The sequence below is a fragment of the Oryctolagus cuniculus genome, chromosome 4, assembly GCF_051225735.1.
Source record: "Oryctolagus cuniculus isolate XC-2025 breed Fujian yellow rabbit chromosome 4, ASM5122573v1, whole genome shotgun sequence".
Lineage (NCBI taxonomy): Eukaryota > Metazoa > Chordata > Mammalia > Lagomorpha > Leporidae > Oryctolagus > Oryctolagus cuniculus.
The window spans coordinates 71,717,207-71,737,149 of record NC_142870.1 but is presented as its reverse complement, the minus strand read 5'-3'; the positions used below and the strand labels follow the sequence as shown (position 1 = coordinate 71,737,149).

The 19,943-nt window shown below is 38.5% G+C and overlaps 1 long non-coding RNA gene across 2 annotated transcripts in view; it reads left to right on the top strand.

The window, feature by feature from the left end:
* Window positions 1–19,943, top strand: part of LOC108177921 (uncharacterized) — a 215,971-nt gene that overhangs the window by 48,838 nt on the left and 147,190 nt on the right. Inside the window, exon 2 of one of the 2 annotated variants that reach the window (XR_011387891.2) lies at window positions 17,088–17,154. The exons of the other annotated variant lie outside the window; for it this stretch is intronic. This is a non-coding gene — a long non-coding RNA (uncharacterized LOC108177921). The remainder of the gene's footprint in view (window positions 1–17,087; window positions 17,155–19,943) is intronic. 2 annotated transcript variants of the gene reach the window in all.

The window sequence follows — 19,943 nt, the reverse complement described above, 5'->3', positions numbered from 1 at the left end:
TGAGCAGTACAATTTTGATGAAATCTCTCTCAAATTGCAACTTTAGAATGGGATATTCAGTTGGCTTCTGGATATTCACAGAAATGGCTCCAAGATACCCCAATCTCAAACTAAATCTTAACCTGGTATCTTAGCCACCAAATTGTTCTTCTTCCCAATATTAGTGAAGACCCTGTATTAGTGAAGTGCCCCCACTCATCATTCACCCAAGCCTTTATCACCTCCTCCTTCTCCATCACCACCACTAGTCCACAACCAACCTGTTGTCATTATCTTCAAAGTGTTCTGCCCACGTTTATCTCTGAAATATTTTTTTCCAATATTTCTTTGTTCTTTCTTATCTATTCATCTAGCTCATAACTTTAGCATCTCTTGACAAGGCTATTGTAACAGCATCCTAGTTGCCTTTGCTCTTTTTATGAGGGTACTTCAAGATGTTCATGGGAAAAATGCTATTAAAAGATAAGTTTGTCTTGGTTTAAATTGTTTACGAAATCCATTGCAGATTTTCCATGAACTTTTTAAGGTAACTGTATTTACCCACCACTTATTTCTGCCTTTCACATTGAATCCAGATGGATCTATCTAAAACCAAAATCAAAAAATATCCTTTTTCTTCTTAAAAATCCCTCTGTGGATCTCCTTGTCATAATTGATCATTCTCAAACTTCCAGTTCACACAAGATCTCCTGAAGAACTTACTAAAAATACAGTTCTTTAAAAATTATTTATTTTAATTTTATTTTAAAGATAGAAAGATGGAGAGAGATTTTTCCATCAGCTGGCTCCCTCCCCAAATGCTCACAACAGCCAGAGCCAGGCCAGACCAAAGTCAGGATCTCAAAACCTAAGCTTGCAAGTGGTGGCAGGGACTCAAGTATTGAGCCATCACCTCCTGCCTTCCAGAGTGAGCATCAGCAAGAAGCAAAGGAGCTGGAACTCAAATCATGTACTCCAATGTGAAATGGAGGCATCCCAAGCAGTGACTTAACCACCATGTCACATGTTCATCCCCAAGTGCAGATTCTCTCTAACAGAGAATCTCTAATGTGCATAGTCGCCCTCAGATTATTTGATATGAATGAATCTTTGATTGTACTTTGAGAAAGACTAGTCTGAAAATAAAACCATGCGCTCAACCTCAGAGAAGCCCTTTTCAATATTCTGGCTGCGTTTTCCACCTCACTCTACACTTAGCAATATAATAATGATAGAGTCTAATTAACCTCTGATCTTTTTTTAACTCTTTAGGCCACTCTTCCTTATACATAGAAAAACTTACCTACTTTGTAAACATTTTTAAAACCGAATGAGCATTAACCAGGTAAGTAGCAGCTTTCTCTAAGAAGCTTTCCTGCCCCCAAGAAGAGGCTTCTTCCACTTCCCCTGAGTCCCACAGCACCACACTATAGCATTTTATTAGCATATACCATGTTAATGTCATTTACTGTCCACATTCAAATTTAAACCCCTTATTTGCAGGACCTTGGCTTGTTCATTTTTGTACTCCTAGCATCTGGCTTGGGGGCTGGCATGCAACATGTCCTGAGTGGATGTTTTCTCACTGGACCAGCTTGCAGGCCTGGGTTGATGTTGGCAGATACAGCCTGCCAAAGGCTTCCAGGCAGACAGGGCTGCTTCTAGTTCCAGGGACAGGTCTGCCTCTGTGATATGATGTCACCATATTAATTAGGCTGATAGCATTTCAGCGTGGTTTTGCTGCCAGGATTCACCCTAGTTCCTGCAGGCAGACAAGATTTCTGAAGCCAGGGCCAGGATGATTTTTAGGACTTTCTAAATCTTGGTCCATCTTTCCAGACTTGTTTCAAGTCTTCTGAGAGTGCTTCCCTCCAGCACACCCTGGAGGCCATCCGAATCTCTGAGTAGATGATTTTCCAGAACAAGGAAATCTCAGGGAGGGAACCATGTGCTGGTGGCACTAGAGGAGACTGTGAAAGGTGTGCAGCCCATATGCTGAAACTCCCCTTGCCTCCCAGCTCCAGAAGGAGTCTGTGACTGCCTGCATGAGCAAATCGAACTCTGGATTACTGAGTGCGTGAAGCAGCTGATGTTAAAAGCCCCATTAGATTCCACCAACTTGTATTACCAAAAAACCATCCAAGACTGGAGTCAGAGCATTTCGCTCGACTTGGTCATTGAAATAAACACAGAGCTTTCCATACACCTGTGTTCTATTCCCTCTAAGTGTTGTTATATTTTGTTTGCCAGCCTATGCCCCGCTGGAATGAACATTTGTGGGTGACAAGGACAATGTCTTAGCTTTGAAATTTGTTTTGACTAGGCCAAGCTGAAGCCAGGAGTCAGGAACTACATCTGGGTCTCTCACAGGGGTGTCAGGAGCCCAAACAGATGACACATCATCTGCTGCTCCCCAGGATAAGGTAGTAAGAAACTGGAACAGAAGAAGAGTAGCTGGACTCAAACAGACACTCCAGCAGGAGATCACATTTCTTTTTTTTTTTATTTTTTTTTATTTTTTTATTTTTTTATTTTTTGACAGGCAGAGTGGACAGTGAGAGAGAGAGACAGAGAGAAAGGTCTTCCTTTTGCCGTTGGTTCACCCTCCAATGGCCGCCGCGGCCAGCGCGCTGCGGCCGGCGCACCGCGCTGATCCGATGGCAGGAGCCAAGAGCCAGGTGCTTTTCCTGGTCTCCCATGGGGTGCAGGGCCCAAGCACCTGGGCCATCCTCCACTGCACTCCCTGGCCACAGCAGAGAGCTGGCCTGGAAGGGGGGCAACCGGGACAGAATCCGGCGCCCCGACCGGGACTAGAACCTGGTATGCCGGCGCCGCAAGGCGGAGGATTAGCCTAGTGAGCCGCGGCGCCGGCCGAGATCACATTTCTTATTTGTTTTTTTTTGGTAAAGATTTATTTATTTGAGAGTCAGAGTTTCAGAGAGAGAGAGAGAGAGAGAGAGAGAGAGATAAAGAGAGAGAGACATCTTCCATCTACTGGTTCACTCTCCAAATTGCCTCAATGGTCAGAGCTGGGCCGATCCGAAGCCAGGAGCCAGGAGTTCTTGCAGGAACTTGCGCAGTTCTTGCACATGCATACAGGGGCTCAAGCACCTGAGCCATCATACACTGCATTTCCAGGCCATAAGCAGAGAGCGGGGTCAGAAGAGGAGCAGCTGAGACATGAACTGGCACCCATATGGGATGCTGGTGCCACAGGCAGAAGCTTAACCTTCTATGCCATAGCACTGATCCCTATATCTTTTCATATGTTGAACCATCCTTGCATCTCTGGGATGAATCCCACTTGATCATGGGGAATGATATTTTTAATATGTTATTGGATTGTATTTGTTGAAGATTTTTTCATCTATGTGCATCAAAGATATTGGATTTAGTTTTCTTTTATTATTATGTTCTTGTTGGGTTTTGATTTAAAATAATGTTGGCTTCATAGAATGAATTGGCAATAATTTCTTTTTTCTATCGCTTGAAATAACTTAATAAAGATTGGTGTTAATTCTTCTTTAAATGTTTGGTAGAATTCAGCAGGAAAGCCATCTGATACAAGGCTTTTCTTTCATGGGAGATTTTTTAAAATACTGATTTAGTCTCACTACTTATTCTTGGTCTATTTAGGCATTCTACTTCCTCATGATTTGATCTAGGTAAGGTGTATATGTCCAAGAATTTGTCCATTTTTTCTAGATTACAGAATTTGTTGCCAAATAAATCATAATAATCTCTAGAAATGCTATTTTTGTGATATTAGTAGTAATGTCTCCATTTTCATCTCTATTCTTATTAGAAATGTTCCTCTCTTTTTTCTTGGTTATTATTGCTAAACAGTTATCAACTTTGTTTATCTTTTCAACAAAACAGCTCTTCATTTCATTGATCTTTTGGCATTTTTAAAGTCACTACATCATTTATTTGAGCTCTGTGTTTTATTGTTTCTTCTACCAGTTTTGGATTTTACTTGCTATTGTTTTTCTAATTCTTTGAGGTGCAGCTGTAAGTTGTTTACTTGAGATTTTTCTTTTTTTTGGGTTTTGTTTTGGTTTTGTTGCAGGTATTGATACTATAAATTTCCATTAGTACTGCCTTAACTGTTTTGGTATGTTGAGTTTAATTTTCAATCATTTAAAGATACTTTAAAATTTCTTCCTTGATCCATTGGTTGTTCATGATTCCCACTTATTTAATTTTTTTATTTGGTTTATAATATTTTTATTGTCAATTTCTAGTTTTATTGCATTATAATCAGAAAAGATACCTTCTATGATTTCTATTCTTTTAAATTTGGTGAGACTTGTCTTGTGACTTTCCATATTATCTATCCTGAAAAATATTCCATGTGCTATTGAGAAGAATGTGTATTATAGGATAGGAATTGTGGTTTAGTGAGTTAGGCCACTGCTTGGGATGCCTACAGCCCATATCAGAGTGCTGGTTCAAGTCCAAGATAATCTGAGTTTCAGATCCAGCTTCCTCATAACATGTCTAGGCAACAGTGGATAATGGTTTAGGTGTCTGGGCCCTTGCCGTTCATGTGAGAGACCCAGATGGAATTCCAGGCTCTTGGATTCAGCCTGGTCCAACCCTGGCTGTTGTGGGCATTTGGGGATGTGCCAGTATATAGAAGATATCTCTCTCCCTCCCATTCTCTATCACTCTACCTTTCTAGTAGATGAAAAAATAAACATTGAGAAAAGGATGTGTATTATGTAGTATAGTTAGAAGAAAGCTCTGTATATGTCTGTTAAGCCCAATTGATGTAGGGTGGAATTCAACTCTGCTGTATTTGTTGATTTTCTGTCTAGATGAGCTGCCATTTCTGAAAATGGAAAGTCCCCTCCTATTACTGGATTGTAGCCTATCTCTCCTTTTATGTCTATTAATATGTATTTATTGCTCTGATATTTGGTGCAAATATACCTACAAGTATTATTTCATCTTATGAGATTGACCCTCCTGGTCTCCATTTTACTGGCTTTTTATAAAATCCATTTTGCCAGATTGAAATGTGACTAGTTCTGATTCTTTTGGGTCCCCTTGCAAAAAATATCTGGTTCTATCTTTTCACTTTCAGTCTATGTGTGTTCTTGGAGGGAAAGTGAGCTTCTTTCCAGCAGCAAATAGTTGAGTCTGGTTTTTCAGTCCATTAGATCATTCTTTGTTTTTTAATTGGACAATTAGTTCATTGAAATTTCAGGTAATTATTGACAGGTAAGGTCTTATCACTGCCATTTGCTTTGCATTTTATTGTAGTTCCTTCCTTCCTCCCTACCTCCTTCCTTCCCTCCCTTCCCACCTCCCTCCCTCCCTTCCTTCTTTCCTTTCTTCCTTTCTCTCTCTTTCTCTTTCTTTCTTTCTTTCTTTCTTTCTCTCTCTCTCTCTCTCTCTCTCTCTCTCTCCCTCCCTCCCTCCCTCCCTCCCTCCCTTCTTCTCTCTCTTTCTTTCTTTCTTTCTCTCTCTCTCTCTCTCTCTCTGTCTCTTTCTCTCTCTTTCCCTCCCTTCCTTCCTTCCTTCCTTCCTTCCTTCCTTCCTTCCTTCCTTCCTTCCTTCCTTCCTTCCTCTTTTACAATCTTCATTTGCAATTAAGTGATTTTGTCCAGTGGTATACTTTGATTCCTCATTTAAGATTTTTTAAAGTCTGTTATAGGTTTTTGCTTCATGGTTACCATGAAGCTTACAAAAACCTCTTTTGACTATAATAAGCTATTTGAAATTATAACGACTTAACATTGATTATTAGGATAGGAAAAGAGACAAATGAAACACAGAGATAAGAAATCCTAAAAAATGTCTACATTTGTGCTGCATGTTCTTTGATCACCTCTTGGTATGACATTAACTTTATAACATATTTTTTTCCTCTACCATAATTGATTGGGTTTGTTTTCATTATTTAGAGTCGGGAGGCATAAAACATGAGTGTAGGGCAATGGCATAAAACGCACACACACACACACACCAAGAACTCTTGAGAAATTCTATTTCAAACAGTTGTCATTGAAAGAGAAAATTTGTATGAACACAATATATACTTGTGTATGTGGAGCTACCAAATTTATTTCTGACAGAAAATAAATTGGTTTTGATAAATTGTAGTAAAAACTGAATCTCCCACTTAAACGTTTATATGGATGATGACTGGAAGACTTTCCCACAGACGGCTTCTGGTTGTGTGCATTTCAAACCTGGTTTCTCATCTACATGGCTTGGGTGATATAGACCATGTTTATGCTATAATTCCAACTCTGGTCCTAGCATTCTTCTTGTGATGCCCAGCGAGTTTGCACACTGTATTTCTTGAAGCTATCCCTCACCATGGCTGGTAGTAACTTAAATCTCCACAGACAAGGAAAGAGATTACAACCTAATGAGTTACCATTAAAATATTTCTCTATTTCAAATTTTACACAAATGCACAAATGCATGGCCCACTCAAGTGAGGGGCCTTAAGCTTAAATTGCATTAGCTATTTGGTTAATCTACTTCTGATTTCTAGGACTGAGTACAGAGTCACTGAGTCTTTAATAAAGAGACAACCCAGAAAAGGAGAGAATAAGTGAAAAAAAAAAGGAAGTAGAAGGCTATTTGCACTAATTTACAAATTATCCAATTGTTTCAATTTGCAGTTGTTCGACAGTTGTTCAACACAGACATAATTGTATTCACCATTTCCTTTCATATTCTGGATTTTTGCCATTCAAAACTCCCTTCTGTAATATGCATGGCTTGGAGAAGCTATGGGCTGACTGGCAGGCTCCAAACATGACACTCATCATTTGGGTTCATTAAATGCTAACCATGTTCACTTGGGGCACAAGGGAAGTGTCCTCCTACAAAGACTACCCCTAAACTCATTAGCTTCTATCTTCTCTTGCATCCTATGATACCTTTTTCAAAAATGTACTATTTTATATAAACTGAAGCAATTTTAGGAGGTTTCAAATAATGTATAATTTATAGTTGCATAGAACGATTGAAATCTTTACTTAATGTACACTAAACTGATCTTCTGTAAAAAAAAAAAAATAAGAAATTATCAATTCCCAACTTGACTCTCACTGGGATTAAACATGACAATAGGTCTGATCTGATTTCATCATCATTTAAAAAAATCATCTATTATTTTTCACTTTATGTTTCTGTGTGGGAGCAAACTGTTGAAATCCTTACTTAATGTATACTAAGCTGATCTTCTGTATATTAAGATAATCGAAAATGAATCTTGATGTGAATGGAAGGGGAGAGGGAGTGGGAAAGGGGAGGGTTGTGGGTGGGAGGGACGGTATGGGGGGAAGCCATTGTAACACATGAGTCATACTTTGGAAATTTATATTCATTAAATAAAAGATAAAAAAATTTATAGTTGCATAGTAAAACAAATTTGTTATGTGCAGCTTCATAGCAATTTGCTGTGTGAGCTTGAAGCACTAATACATTTCGCTTCTTGTTCAAAGAGGACAATTTGTATCATAATCCAATCCTTTGGTACTCACCCCCCCTACACACCTTGTTTCATGTCCCTGCCCCACAATGATTCTGTCATATCTAGAACTCAGCTTTTTTTGGTTTAACAACCTGGGTCTCTCTATGTCTGAAATCCAAGCCCACTCTTCCCTTTTACATTAAAAATCACAGCAAAAGCCTCTGAAACACACCTAGAGTGTATAATGTACTCAGTCCATAGAATTTTCCTAAACAACCTTCTCCATTTTCTGTTCCTGAGGGTCTAGGGTCAACATTCTGATAATCCTAATCTGATCTTCCTTCAAGCCACTTCTAGTGCCTGTTGCTTCCTCCAACACTCTTCTATTTTTCAGTTCTCTACATCCAAGTACTCTACACTAAGTTGTTTATTATTTCCTTAATGTCAAAATCCCAAACTTCTCCAAAATTCCACCAAAATTTCCATATTTCAGACTTTTCAAAATTGTTGACTAAAAAAATACCCTTCTCTGGAATTCTATGATTAAATGAGCATGTTATTATTCTCCCAAGCTCTCTACACCTTCACTACACTTCAACCCACAGCATAGTCTTCCTAACTCACATACAAAAGTTGAATGTTGGAAGTGTGATATTATATTCACATTAATTTATATTTTTATCCACTTATTCTAGTTAGACAGCATTGGAAGTTTAGAACTTTTGATCCTGGAATTCAAAAATGTCATCTAGTTCATCTGCCAGTAACTAAACATTACAAAGTTTTATTTAAAAAAAAAATTGAGGGAGTCCCTCATTGAAGTTTTATCTTTCTCATTCCTAATATTAGTGGTCTTTTCCCCTCATGCTAACAAATTGTCATCTTCTGAGCTACCATCAGAGTGGATGTGTTTAATGGTCTGAATGACAGCGAGGATATGGGCTCCCTCTTAATAAGCCTTGAGATAATTAGCTTCACTGAAATTGGTCCCTGCATGCCTTAATCATTTGCATTGCATGCTGATGAGCTTCAAAACTTGCAGGTTAGGCAACACCTATAAGATCATCAGCATTGCTATCCATTTCATATTACTAAATGTTAAAATATCTTGTACTTGGAGGAAAGCATGTTACTTCCAAAGCTTTTCACTTTTAAATTTTGATATCCATTGGGGTATTATTTTCTATAAAAACTGATACTGTCTCTATCTGTTCCACCTTTTGGTCCAGTTTGTATGCCTTATGGCCATCAAGAATAAAACCTTTTATTTCAGCAAGTAGTTTAATACAACTCACATATCCTGAGTCTTCTAAGCACTTATTGAGCTACTCTTTGTTTAACAAGATTTTGAGTCTCTGCATTCTAGTTATTCTCTTATTTCCTTTCAACACACTGTAAGTTATTTCTATCTCTTAAAACGCAGCATCCAAAGTTAAAATTACATTTGCATTGAGAAAGGATTTAATGGGAAGAATGAATAACTCAATATCATAATTTTAGATATTAAACATTAATTTAAAAATCACAGAACTATAAGAGTTGTGTGAGTGTGTGGATGTGTGTGTCACTACTATATTAATTAATTGTGAAATTATTCAGTGGTGTGTTGCTAAATGTTTAACAATAGGCTCTCAGCAGAAGGAGGAAGACATGACTTGTAGCACTATACATTTTCTATGGTGCTGTTATTCCAACTATGGCATATTTCAAGCTGCAAATGTGCTGTTACCAAATGCAGAGCTGAAAAGAGATGTACAGCAAAGCAACATTATGTAGTATTTTCACCAAATAGATATAATAAATCTAACTAAGCTCAAGAACATAGGTAATTGTAAAATATGAAATAATTAGGAAGCAATATATTTTGGGTGCTTTTTACCTTTTAAATGTAATTATTTATTTTTTGAGCTTATATTCTTTAATATTTATTTAAAAATTTATTTATTTTTAAAGATTTATTTGTTTTATTTGAAAGGCAGATTGACAGAGAGAGAGGGAAAGACAGAGAGAGAGAGGTCTTCCATCCACTGGTTCACTTCCCAAATGGCCAAAAGGGCTGGAGTTGAGCTAGCCCAAAACCAGGAATCAGGAGCTTCTTCTGGGTCTCCCACATGGGTAGCTGGACCATCTTCCTCTGCCTTCCTAGGCACATTAGCAGGGAGCTGGATCAGAAATGGAGCAGCCAGGAATTGAATCGGCACCCAAATAGGATGCCAGCGCTGCAGGCAGCAGCTTCAATATACTGCTGGCTCCAATATACTTCAATTTTTAGTAGCAACTGGCTTGCATATTCCTGAAAATTTAATAATTGATTCACCTAGGTCATACAGCTATGTCTAGCATACCACTAATTAACTCCAACTTGGATTTCGAAACATTTGTCTACAAGTGATTCTACTAAACTAAGCATACTCAACAGCAACCTGAAGTTGCCCAGTTCTATTATTAAGATTTGTTTTCTTTTGTTTATCAACCTGGGTAAAACACTGTATATGAATTCTTATATATTTTCAGCCAATCATTTCACCTTGTCAATAACTCTCCAGATCCTAATTCTGTCATCCCACATCTCTGTCATCTTTATCCCTTCTGGCTTCATGTCATCCACACATTTGATAAGCAAGTCTTACTTTCAAGGAATTGCATTTTTAAAAAATGCCTGACAGAACAGAGCCAAGAACAGAATCCTTGGCCATGCAAATAGAATTCTTCCTCCACATAGCATCAAACCATTAATCAGCATTCATTCAACAGGGTATGCATCCATTGAATTGCCTTTGTACCCAGTCCAAATATTTTTACTTTTAACATAATACTTTGGAAAGATTATTTATAAAGTACACAATTGAGTTCAGAGTCCCTCACTTACTTTCCTCTTATGTCAAAGATAGATATTACACTCCCCCCTAAGAAAAGCTGATCAGTTCCTCAAAAATTCATCCATTATGCCTTCTTTTTTTCTCTTAATAACATGCCTCTTCTTTTACCTCCACCCCCCACTGCCACACAGAGGCAGTGCCTGAAAATCTTTGTTTCTACACTCTGATTTTTCTCTCATTTGGAATATTCCACATTCCAATGTGTTTTCTACTCTCTGTGGCCTTACTATTCCACCTGTCCGCTTTTACCCTGTGCACCTGGCTATCACCATGATCTTGCTCCTACTTACAAAATAGAGGCATTCAGGCAAGGAATACACCCATTTGATGAGATGCTACCTCCAGACCTAACAGGAAGTGAAGCTGGAAATTTCCCTTCCATATTCAAAATACAGCCTTCTCATAATCCCAAGACTTTAGTTTTGCTATTCCTTTATACCATCACCCACTTGCAGGAACTTCACACACACACACACACACACACACACACACACACACACACACCCCTTTTGTATTTCTTACCTTGTAAGGCTTCTCTGTGGTTTTAATAGTAATCACTCTTGTTTTGTTTTATTTTCCTTTCCTTTTATTTCCTTTTCTCTGTTTCCATGACACCCCATTCTCCGAATTTTCTTTCTCAATGTCTGACTGCCTTCTTTTTCTTTTTGTCGGGGTTCTCTGCCTCAGTCACTGCTTGCCTGGGCATTCTCAGCAGTGCCCACAGCCTACACCACCTCATCTTTGTGTATGACTCTCAATTCTCTATTTTCAGCCCAGACTTTGTTGGAATGCTGCTCAAAGTCAGATCTCCATATGCGTGATTCATTCTCCCAAAATGAGCATCTTATATCTTCTCTGCATCCTCTCACCAAAATATGTTCCTCTTCCTACTCCCTGTTCTGGTTTATAGGATAACCATTTACCCACTTGTCCAGGCGAGAAATATCTGGAAATCTCTCTTGCTCTCCATCCACAAAATCACAAAATCTTTTGGATATCAATATATTAAATTCTCATTGCTCATCAGATTTTTAAATAATTAGTTTTCTGATTACTTTTCCTGCCCTGAAGTCTCCCAGTTCTTTAAACCATCCTCTACTTGCAACCAGAATCATCTTCCTAAAACAAACCTACCAGATCCTGGGTCTCTTTCGGTTCATACCACATAGTGACTGTCAGTTCACTGTCGAAATGCCCCACCTTCACATAGCCTGCCTATCTACCTCATCAATGACATCTAATTTGCTGCATTTTCCAAAGAGGTCCATGCCTTAGTGATCTCTACCCCTTTCTATACACTGACCTCATTTCCCCATTTAGGGATTGAATTCTTTCTTCTAAGTAACAGCTAAAATAGACTCTCTTCTGTGAAACAAAACCATACTCTCATGTCACTATTTCTTATGTTACTGTTGTTTCATTTACAGGATCCTGTCAAGCACTTATCACATCTTATTGACAGTATCTATTAACTAGCAAATTTCTATTACAGGATGAAAACTAAGAAAATAACAATTTTCTTAAAAAATTGAATTGTATTTCTCTGGGCATCATCAGTTCTTAGCACATAGGCCAGCATGTCCTAAATAACTCAGTAAATCTTCATTGAATGAATGACTTTTTCCTTATGTCATATTTCATGTCTCAAAGAAAGAAATACAGAAATGTGTTCTGTTCTTGTTGAATAGATGCTAGCTCTTTGGGATTAGTACATTTTCATTTATCTATTCTCAAAATAGGATTTCTTCTTTTTAAAATTCTATTCAAGTTACACAGTTTCATGTATTTCATATACATAGCTTGAGGAACATGGTGATACTATAGCTCCAAGCATCAATGATGCTTTCCAAGCAGGTCTATGGGAAAGGAGCAATACTAATATCTGACCCTTTTATAAGATAGCATCAGCTTTTCCCAAATCTTCTTGGTAGACTTCTACATTATCACATTGATCACAACTGAGTTGAACAATTGTATCTAGACAATGGGGAGATTGGCAAAACAAGGATCTTGCTTTTTGGTGTCTTCAGTTGAAGAAAAGTAAGGGACAGGGGAATTGGAAAGCAGTTTCTGTCGAGGGCAGCGATAGGATCAGGTGTTCTGTGGAATCATTGCTCCATATTTCCCAGTTGGTATTGGTTTTTGTCTTATACAACTCCATTACTTTCTGAACTCAAATATTTTCCTGAACTTGTCCTAGATAATTTAGAATATCTAATATCTTTTATGCCTGAATAATAACTGTTTTGAATAGTGTTTCTCCCCTGATATATTCACTGACATTTTTATAGTCAAGGCTTTAATCTTTTCCACCCATGTTTCTAAACTCTTTAGTATATTATTTTGTCATAAATAACTCAAAGTTTAATATAATTTGCAAAATTCACTAGTGTGATGCTTACTCCCTTTTCTAGATCCTGAGTATAATACTAAGTAGAACTAAATCAGAATGTAAAATATTGACCTTTGAGTCATCCTAAAGGAAACATTTCTTACCAACTGTATGCACGTTCATTTCACAGTTCTTCACATCTTTTAAACGAACTTTGTTTTTGTAGAGTTGAAGAGGATCAGAACTAAAAGGAGCTTCTGGCACTAACGAGTTGAGATCACTGAGATGAAGTCTAAATGACTAGTTAGGGTTTGAGACAAGGCCTAGTTCGAAGTTTTTTTCCAATAGATTGATACGTGAGTGGATTTTGCCTGAGAAATGTTAGATAGTAGAAACCATGAGACTTGTGGAGCAGGATCTAACGAGACAGAACTAGAGTCAGTCTCAGATAGGGCAAGGACAAAGTGTGGCTGAGAAACATGGAGCAAGCTCAGGCAAGGTTCAGGCAATCTTGGGCAGTAGGTCCAATGTTGTAAGACAGGGCACAGCAGTATGTGAGCCCTTGGGGCTAGGCAGGTGGTGTTCATGATTCAGGGAGATATGTCCATTTGTTTCAGAAACATTGCCAGAAGGCTAAGTTTGGACAAGGCTTCCGTTCCTGGGGCAGAGAGCTGACAGGTACCAGGTGGGGTTCAGGTCCTAGTCACATGTACTCAGAAAAGGGATCTGGGAATAGAGAGAGGCTCTCTGTCTCAGGATGAGCACTCGCAACTCAAGATGGAAGAAGTTAGGCAGAAGATTACATGGCCATTGCCAATACCAGTGATAGTTCTATGACGTGAGCTGTATGACACCCAGGGATAATCCTGGAATTCTAATACTTGCATCTTCAGGGCAATAAGGATAGTTGTAAGGCATAAAGAAACCCCAGCAGCCATAACCTAGGGCTCTAGGCTTATTTTAAGGCACTACCCCAGGATGGGAGAGCAGACTAAGCCAGCAGGTCTGTAATACTATGAATGCGGACTGGAGATCAGGGCAAGGCATGCTGCAGTTGCTAAAATCCAATTTATACTTAATTTTTAACCCACGATTTTATAGGGGGTAAGGGACAGCAGAAGACGCATCAGTCTCCCCAAACCTTACTGTAATAATTCGATAGGGAAAAGGTTGTCTTGCAACCTCTTTTTAAAAAGCATTTCAGTTGTAGGTGGTGTTCATGAATTCATTATCTACAGTATGTTTACTGACCTGTATGTCTTAATATAGTTACACTGTAGGTTTATTTTAATTTTAGACATTCTTTAGCAGCAACTTAACTCTATGATACCTTTTTTTAAATTGAGACATGAAAACAGCTATAAGCACGTTATATAGATTACAAGAATCCATAAATTGGAGATGAAGAGAGTGTGTTGGTCAGGCTTCACACAGTCAATACAACTGGGTTATTAAGGTGACTACGATCACCAGACCATGAAAGACTTGGACCCATCATTTCATCCATCTTAATGACCACATCTACACAACTGCACAAAGATACAATCAATTGCTCAGTAACTATCCATTACAATCGCAGAAAGCAAAACAAAACAAACTGACAGTGCTTTGGTTCCTCCATCAAGGCTACATAGACCAGACTGTTAATCATGTGCTGCCTCCTTTGTTTTTATGCCCTTTATGGTTTGGATGCATTTCCTCCATGCCAACTGCTTGTACATTCTCAGTTTTCCAAGTTTTCAGCTCCAAGTTTTCTCATTGTCATTAGTTTCTGCCTACTTTATTTTCCCTAATTTATCTTATTAACAATAGATTTTTAGAGCAACTTATACTTCATTTTGTAGGCATCACTCATTTTGTCATTATACTTATTTATATGACTTATTGGAAAACCTATTTTTTCTATGTTTCAGTTTTGTCTGCTACATTTAGATGAGCCTTCCATTTTCTCTCTGAAAGTAGTCTAGCAAAAATAGCGGTATGAGTTATACTTTACATGAAAACAGATATAATAAATGCATTTGGCCTTTTTTACATTTACCTAAATATATATTTAGCTTAGATACACACCTGCCTATGTGTTTTTGGATTAGCTATAATCCACATCCACAGTTTATTCTAGATATGCTATGTTCATGTCTTGCAAATGGATTGATCTGTTTTTCCCTCTCAAATTCTACTTAACTGAATACCAACCTGCATTATTTAGTGTCTTTTTATAGTGGTCAAGTGCTTCTGTTTTATCACTGCTTTGTGCCTCCTAGCTTTTCTAGGTTTGTCCTACACAAACTTCATCAGCAAGAAGTGAAATATTTGGTAAACTAGTAGTTGTTTTGTTTTGTGTATTTGGAAAAAACACTAACATTTTTCTTTACTCATTTTTTAATGAAATGATCCGAGTTGACTAAATTCTTTGGTACCTGTAGGCATAAAAATAGTTCATTAAACTTTTGCTTCCTAAAAAAAAAAAAAAAAACAACTTTTGACTGAAGAGAATGTTTTATGTTAAAATTACAACTTTCCTTTGAAAAAGGAAAAAAAGATAAGAATTATCTATGTTTTCCATGAATTAGCTCTACAACAACTTGATAACATTTGATTGTTATACTGTGTGCATGTGTGTGGGTTGTGTATTGCTTCTTTCTGGCAGTTATAATCACTGATACAGTAGGAGGAGGATACTCCCTGCTATAACTGGAGAACAGAGGCAGTGTGCTTTTGCCTCACGATGTGCTACTGGAATTGCTGGTAGCTGATGTCAGATGAGGTCACGGCCAACCACTCGGATCAGGGAACTGCTTATAAAGATTAATGAGGAATAGGTGAGGGTGGGATAGGGGTCAGAGTGGGCAGCTGTTGTTGAAGGTACTTGAAATCAGAGACACAAAATTCCAGGCAAGACAGATGATTGGGTGACTTTGTATATATAAGAAAGCACTTTAGAAATAACCTGTCCATAGTCCAGGCAGTTTCCTGAAAGTAGCTGAAACAAATTTGACAGCCTTGACTGCCTTTTATTCTCAAAGTCTCAGATTTCCAGGTTGTCTCTTTTAGATACTAGAATGCCAGTCAGTTAGATTGACTCAAATCTTTGTCCCATGTGTAAATTTCCTCTCACTGTTGTCCTTAGTGTACACTATCCTGGAGAATCATCTCCATGAACAAATTAGCTGCTGATTTCCATCTTGCCTGGGCTAGGCCTTTCAGTGATATCAAAAGTTCTAGAAAGTTTGACAGAAGGAGGAGAGGAAGAACCTTATTCTTCATAAATAGATTATTTGTGTTTCAAGGAGCCCCTCTTTCAAATGGTAAGTCCACACAGGATAAGGGCTTTGACACTTTCCTACATAAAGAATGTCTTCTGCCCACATGAGAACAACCTGAACTTCATGGAGGTCTCATGATGGAAATGTGAGATAGTGTGGAGTTATGATTTTCATAAAATAGTACTCAAGGATTATCTGTTGAGTTTAAAATTGGTTTATTTATTCCTCTTATAATCATAAGGAATGAAGATTTTATTGAGTACATATTCAATAATTGCCTGAGAAAATAGTTATAGACTTTGGGCATATGTCATTATTATTGGTAGTAGAGGAAGAAAAGGAATGGAGAATGTGATATAATAAAACTATATTTCATCATTGTTCCTTATCCCTGGCACAGAGATCTTAAAACACTTGGAATTTCTTTTATTTCCTTTTTTTAATCATAGACTTTTAGAAATTATTTATTTATTATTTTATTTATTTAAAAATAGAGGAAGAGAGAGAGCTTCCCCATTGCTCATTCACTCCTGAAATGTCCACAAAGCCAGGAACTGAACACATGTTACACAAATGGATGGCAGGGAACAAAGTATTTGAGTCATTACCTGATGCCTTCCACACTGCACTGTAACAGGAAGCTGGAATACAAAGTGGAGCCAGGACTTGAACCCAGGCTGTCTGCAATGAGATGTGAGCATCCCAAGTAGCATCTTAACCACTACACCGAAAGTTTGTCTCCATGGAATTTCTTGAGTAATAGAGGTCTTGTTTGTTATTCATGAAGAGTTCTTTTTTGCTCATACCTGAGTTTAATTATTTTTAAAGTCTTATTTATTTATTTGGGTGGGGGGAGAGAAGGGAAAAGGGGAGAGGCAGCTCCTATCCACCGGGTGGGGGGGTTTACTCCCTAAACGCACACAATGCCTGCAGAGAGAGTGATAGAGCCAACTACTTGAGCCCTCAGTGCGGACTTCTTGGAGGAAGAAGCTGGCGTCAGGAACCAGAGGCAGGTATCAATCAGCTCTACAATATGGGATACTTCCTGTTAGGACAGATGCCTCATACATGAGCTTATTTTAATATGATGATTTAAGTTAGAGTTTCTAGATAGTCTCAGAAGTTTGGTTACCAGAAAGCCAAAACATGGAATTAGAGAGTCAAACTTTCAACCTTATCTTCTGACTTCTCAGGGAGAAAAAGGGGCCTGGAGATTGGATTGAAAGAACCCTTGAACAAGGAAGTTTGAAGAATCTTCAGGTTGGTGAACACATTCACTTACTGGGGTGGTGTCATGCTCACAGATGGCATAGCTAACATATCTTCCATTTCGTTCTTCCCGCGTTATTTCCTTGATAATAAACTCATAAATGTAAGCAAAGTGTATTTTTAAAGTTTTACGATCCTTTTTTAGCAAATTACTGAACATTAGAAGAGTGATTTGAGAATCTCCAATTTATAGTCAATGGATCAGAAGTATGTATGGTTCCTAAGAGCTGTGATTAGTGTCTGAAATGGGAGAGGTTTTGTGAGACAGAGTGCTTAACCTGTGGTGTCTCAACTCTAGATGTTGACTATCAGAAATAAATTGTTGCACACTACATTGGTATTAGAAAATTGGAGCATTAGTTGTTGCCAGAGAAAACACCCCAGAGGGGAAGAGTACTTTGAAAGTCATTGCAGAATCCCATCCGTCAATTCATCATTTAAAATGAAAATGTTCTTGGTTTAATGTTACCACAGTTCTTTCTACACCAAAACATGAAAAATTTTGATCTACCGCAGTAGTGGATTATAAGGAATTTGAGTTTATTGAGCAACCTTATGATATATTAGTTAAAGCAGTCTAGTATAATTTTGTCACTATTTAAGTTTCATGTCTGATTCTCATTCTCAACAAGCCAAAGTGTCAGAAGAATGCACTTATTATTTATCATTGACAAAACTACAAAAACTGAAGCTGCTTGATCAACACTAGATCACAGCTAGGGAGAAAAGAGGGTAACTCTCACATCATAGACCTACTCTTCACCCTTCAGTCTGCCAATCTTTTGAAGATAGGACTGGATTCTTCAGAAAAGGCAAACGTGCCACCCATGCTAATTATTATTTATGCCATAAGTAATAGGAATCTGAAAAATAGAGGAATAAGCAAAGAAAGGACTCATTTTTTTTCTTACATGTAAGATACAAAGGTACACAATCCAAGGCTGCTATGGCCATCCAAAAGTGCTCTCAGGGACCTAAGTTCCTTCTGTCTTCCTGCTTCAACATCCCTAGCAAAGGGTTTCCAACTTTTTGGTTACAAGATGACAGTTACAATTATGCAAATCACATTCATGTCCAGGCAGAAGAACAAGGCAAATGACAAAAATAAAGAGGAAGTGGAGTAAAAAGCCGGCTGTCTGTCCCCTTTTAACAGCTTTTGCATAAGGAATCTATCAGTGATTTCTGTGTACACCTCTGGCCAGAACTGAGTCACAAGCACTTCTAGTTGAAGGGAGTCTGGGGTCGTCAGTATTTTAGTTGAGCAGATCGTACATTCAAAGCACTCCATAGTTCTAAGGCACAGATGAAGGGAAATGGACATGTTGCTAACAGAGCTGATGCTTAATTACAGTCTAAAGAGTGACCACCTCCAAATGCGACTTCTTAGCCACTCATCAGTTGGAAGGTTCAAATACTGCCATTGCCTGAAATAGCACCGCCACCGGAGACCTGTTCTTCTTCCTCTTTTCCTTCCCTGAATGTATGCATGTTCTCTGTATGTTTTCTCTGTGCTTTTTGTCTCCTTCTATGTCTCATTTCCCTCTCAGTATTTTTCTTTTTTTATCCTTCTTTCATCCTCCCTTTTTGTTGTAATACATTATCTTTCTAACCACTTGTTTATCTACTATTGCGAGACAAACTGCTGCTGGAGTTAGTTGCTTGAAACAGATGGGAACAAATGACCATGATGGCAATGCATTAAAACCATATGTACAGGGGGGCTGGTTCTGTGGTGTAGTAGGCTAAACCTCTGCCTGTGGTGCCAGCATCCCATATGGGCACTGGTTCAAGTCCCGGCTGCTCCTCTTCTGATTCAGCTTTCTGCTATGGCCTAGGAAAGCAGTGGAGGATGGCCCAAGCGGTTGGGCCCCTCCATCCAAGCCGGAGATCTTGGCTTTGGATCAGTTCAGCTCTGTCCATTGTGGCCATTTGGGGAATGAACCAGCAGGGGAGACCTTTCTCTCTGTCTCGCCCACTCTGTCTGTAACACAGGTCATCTCTGACCTGCAGATTGTAATTTGTAAATATCTGAGTTACAACCACACTGATTTATCTTTTCTCACAGTTCTGTGACTTGACTAGCTCAGCAGGGCAGTTTTTCTGTTTCACAGTGTAACTTCGATCACTCTGAGGCTGCATTTAGCTCCTAGTTCACTTGGTGTTGGAACATTCAACATGGCTTATTATCTTCCAGAGCCTCTCCACATGTGGCATCCGGTTATTCAGTTGTCTGATCTGAGCTCTTTTGCTACATGGAATATGGCTTCCAAAAATAAAAGTGTGCCAAGAAGTCACAGTGCAAGTGCATTTCAAGCCTCTGCTTGCATCATTTTGCTCACATCTCATTGGCCAACACAAGTCACATGGCCAATTCAGGTCACAACGTGGGAGAAGATGCATAGGAATATAATGGGAAGCAAGGATCCTTGAAGGCCCCCAACATAACAAACCACCAGCATGCTTTCTGCCCTTCAATGATTCACTCTTCCCTTACACATAAAATATATTTACCTCCTTCCCAGGACCCACAAAATATTAACCCATTTCAGCACAAGGTTCAAGCTTGGCATCCAGCATCTTGTCACATAAATCATTATCAGGTTTAGGGGAAGGCCCTTGGGTAAGATTCTTCAGGTGTTTAGAGCTTGAACAAGTTAACTGCTTCACATATCCAACATTCGTTCAATGGTGAAATAAGAAAGGATGACTGCCATAGACTTCCTTTCCAAAATTAGTAATGAAGAGGAAGGCCAGAGGGTACATAGTTACTGATAGCATCC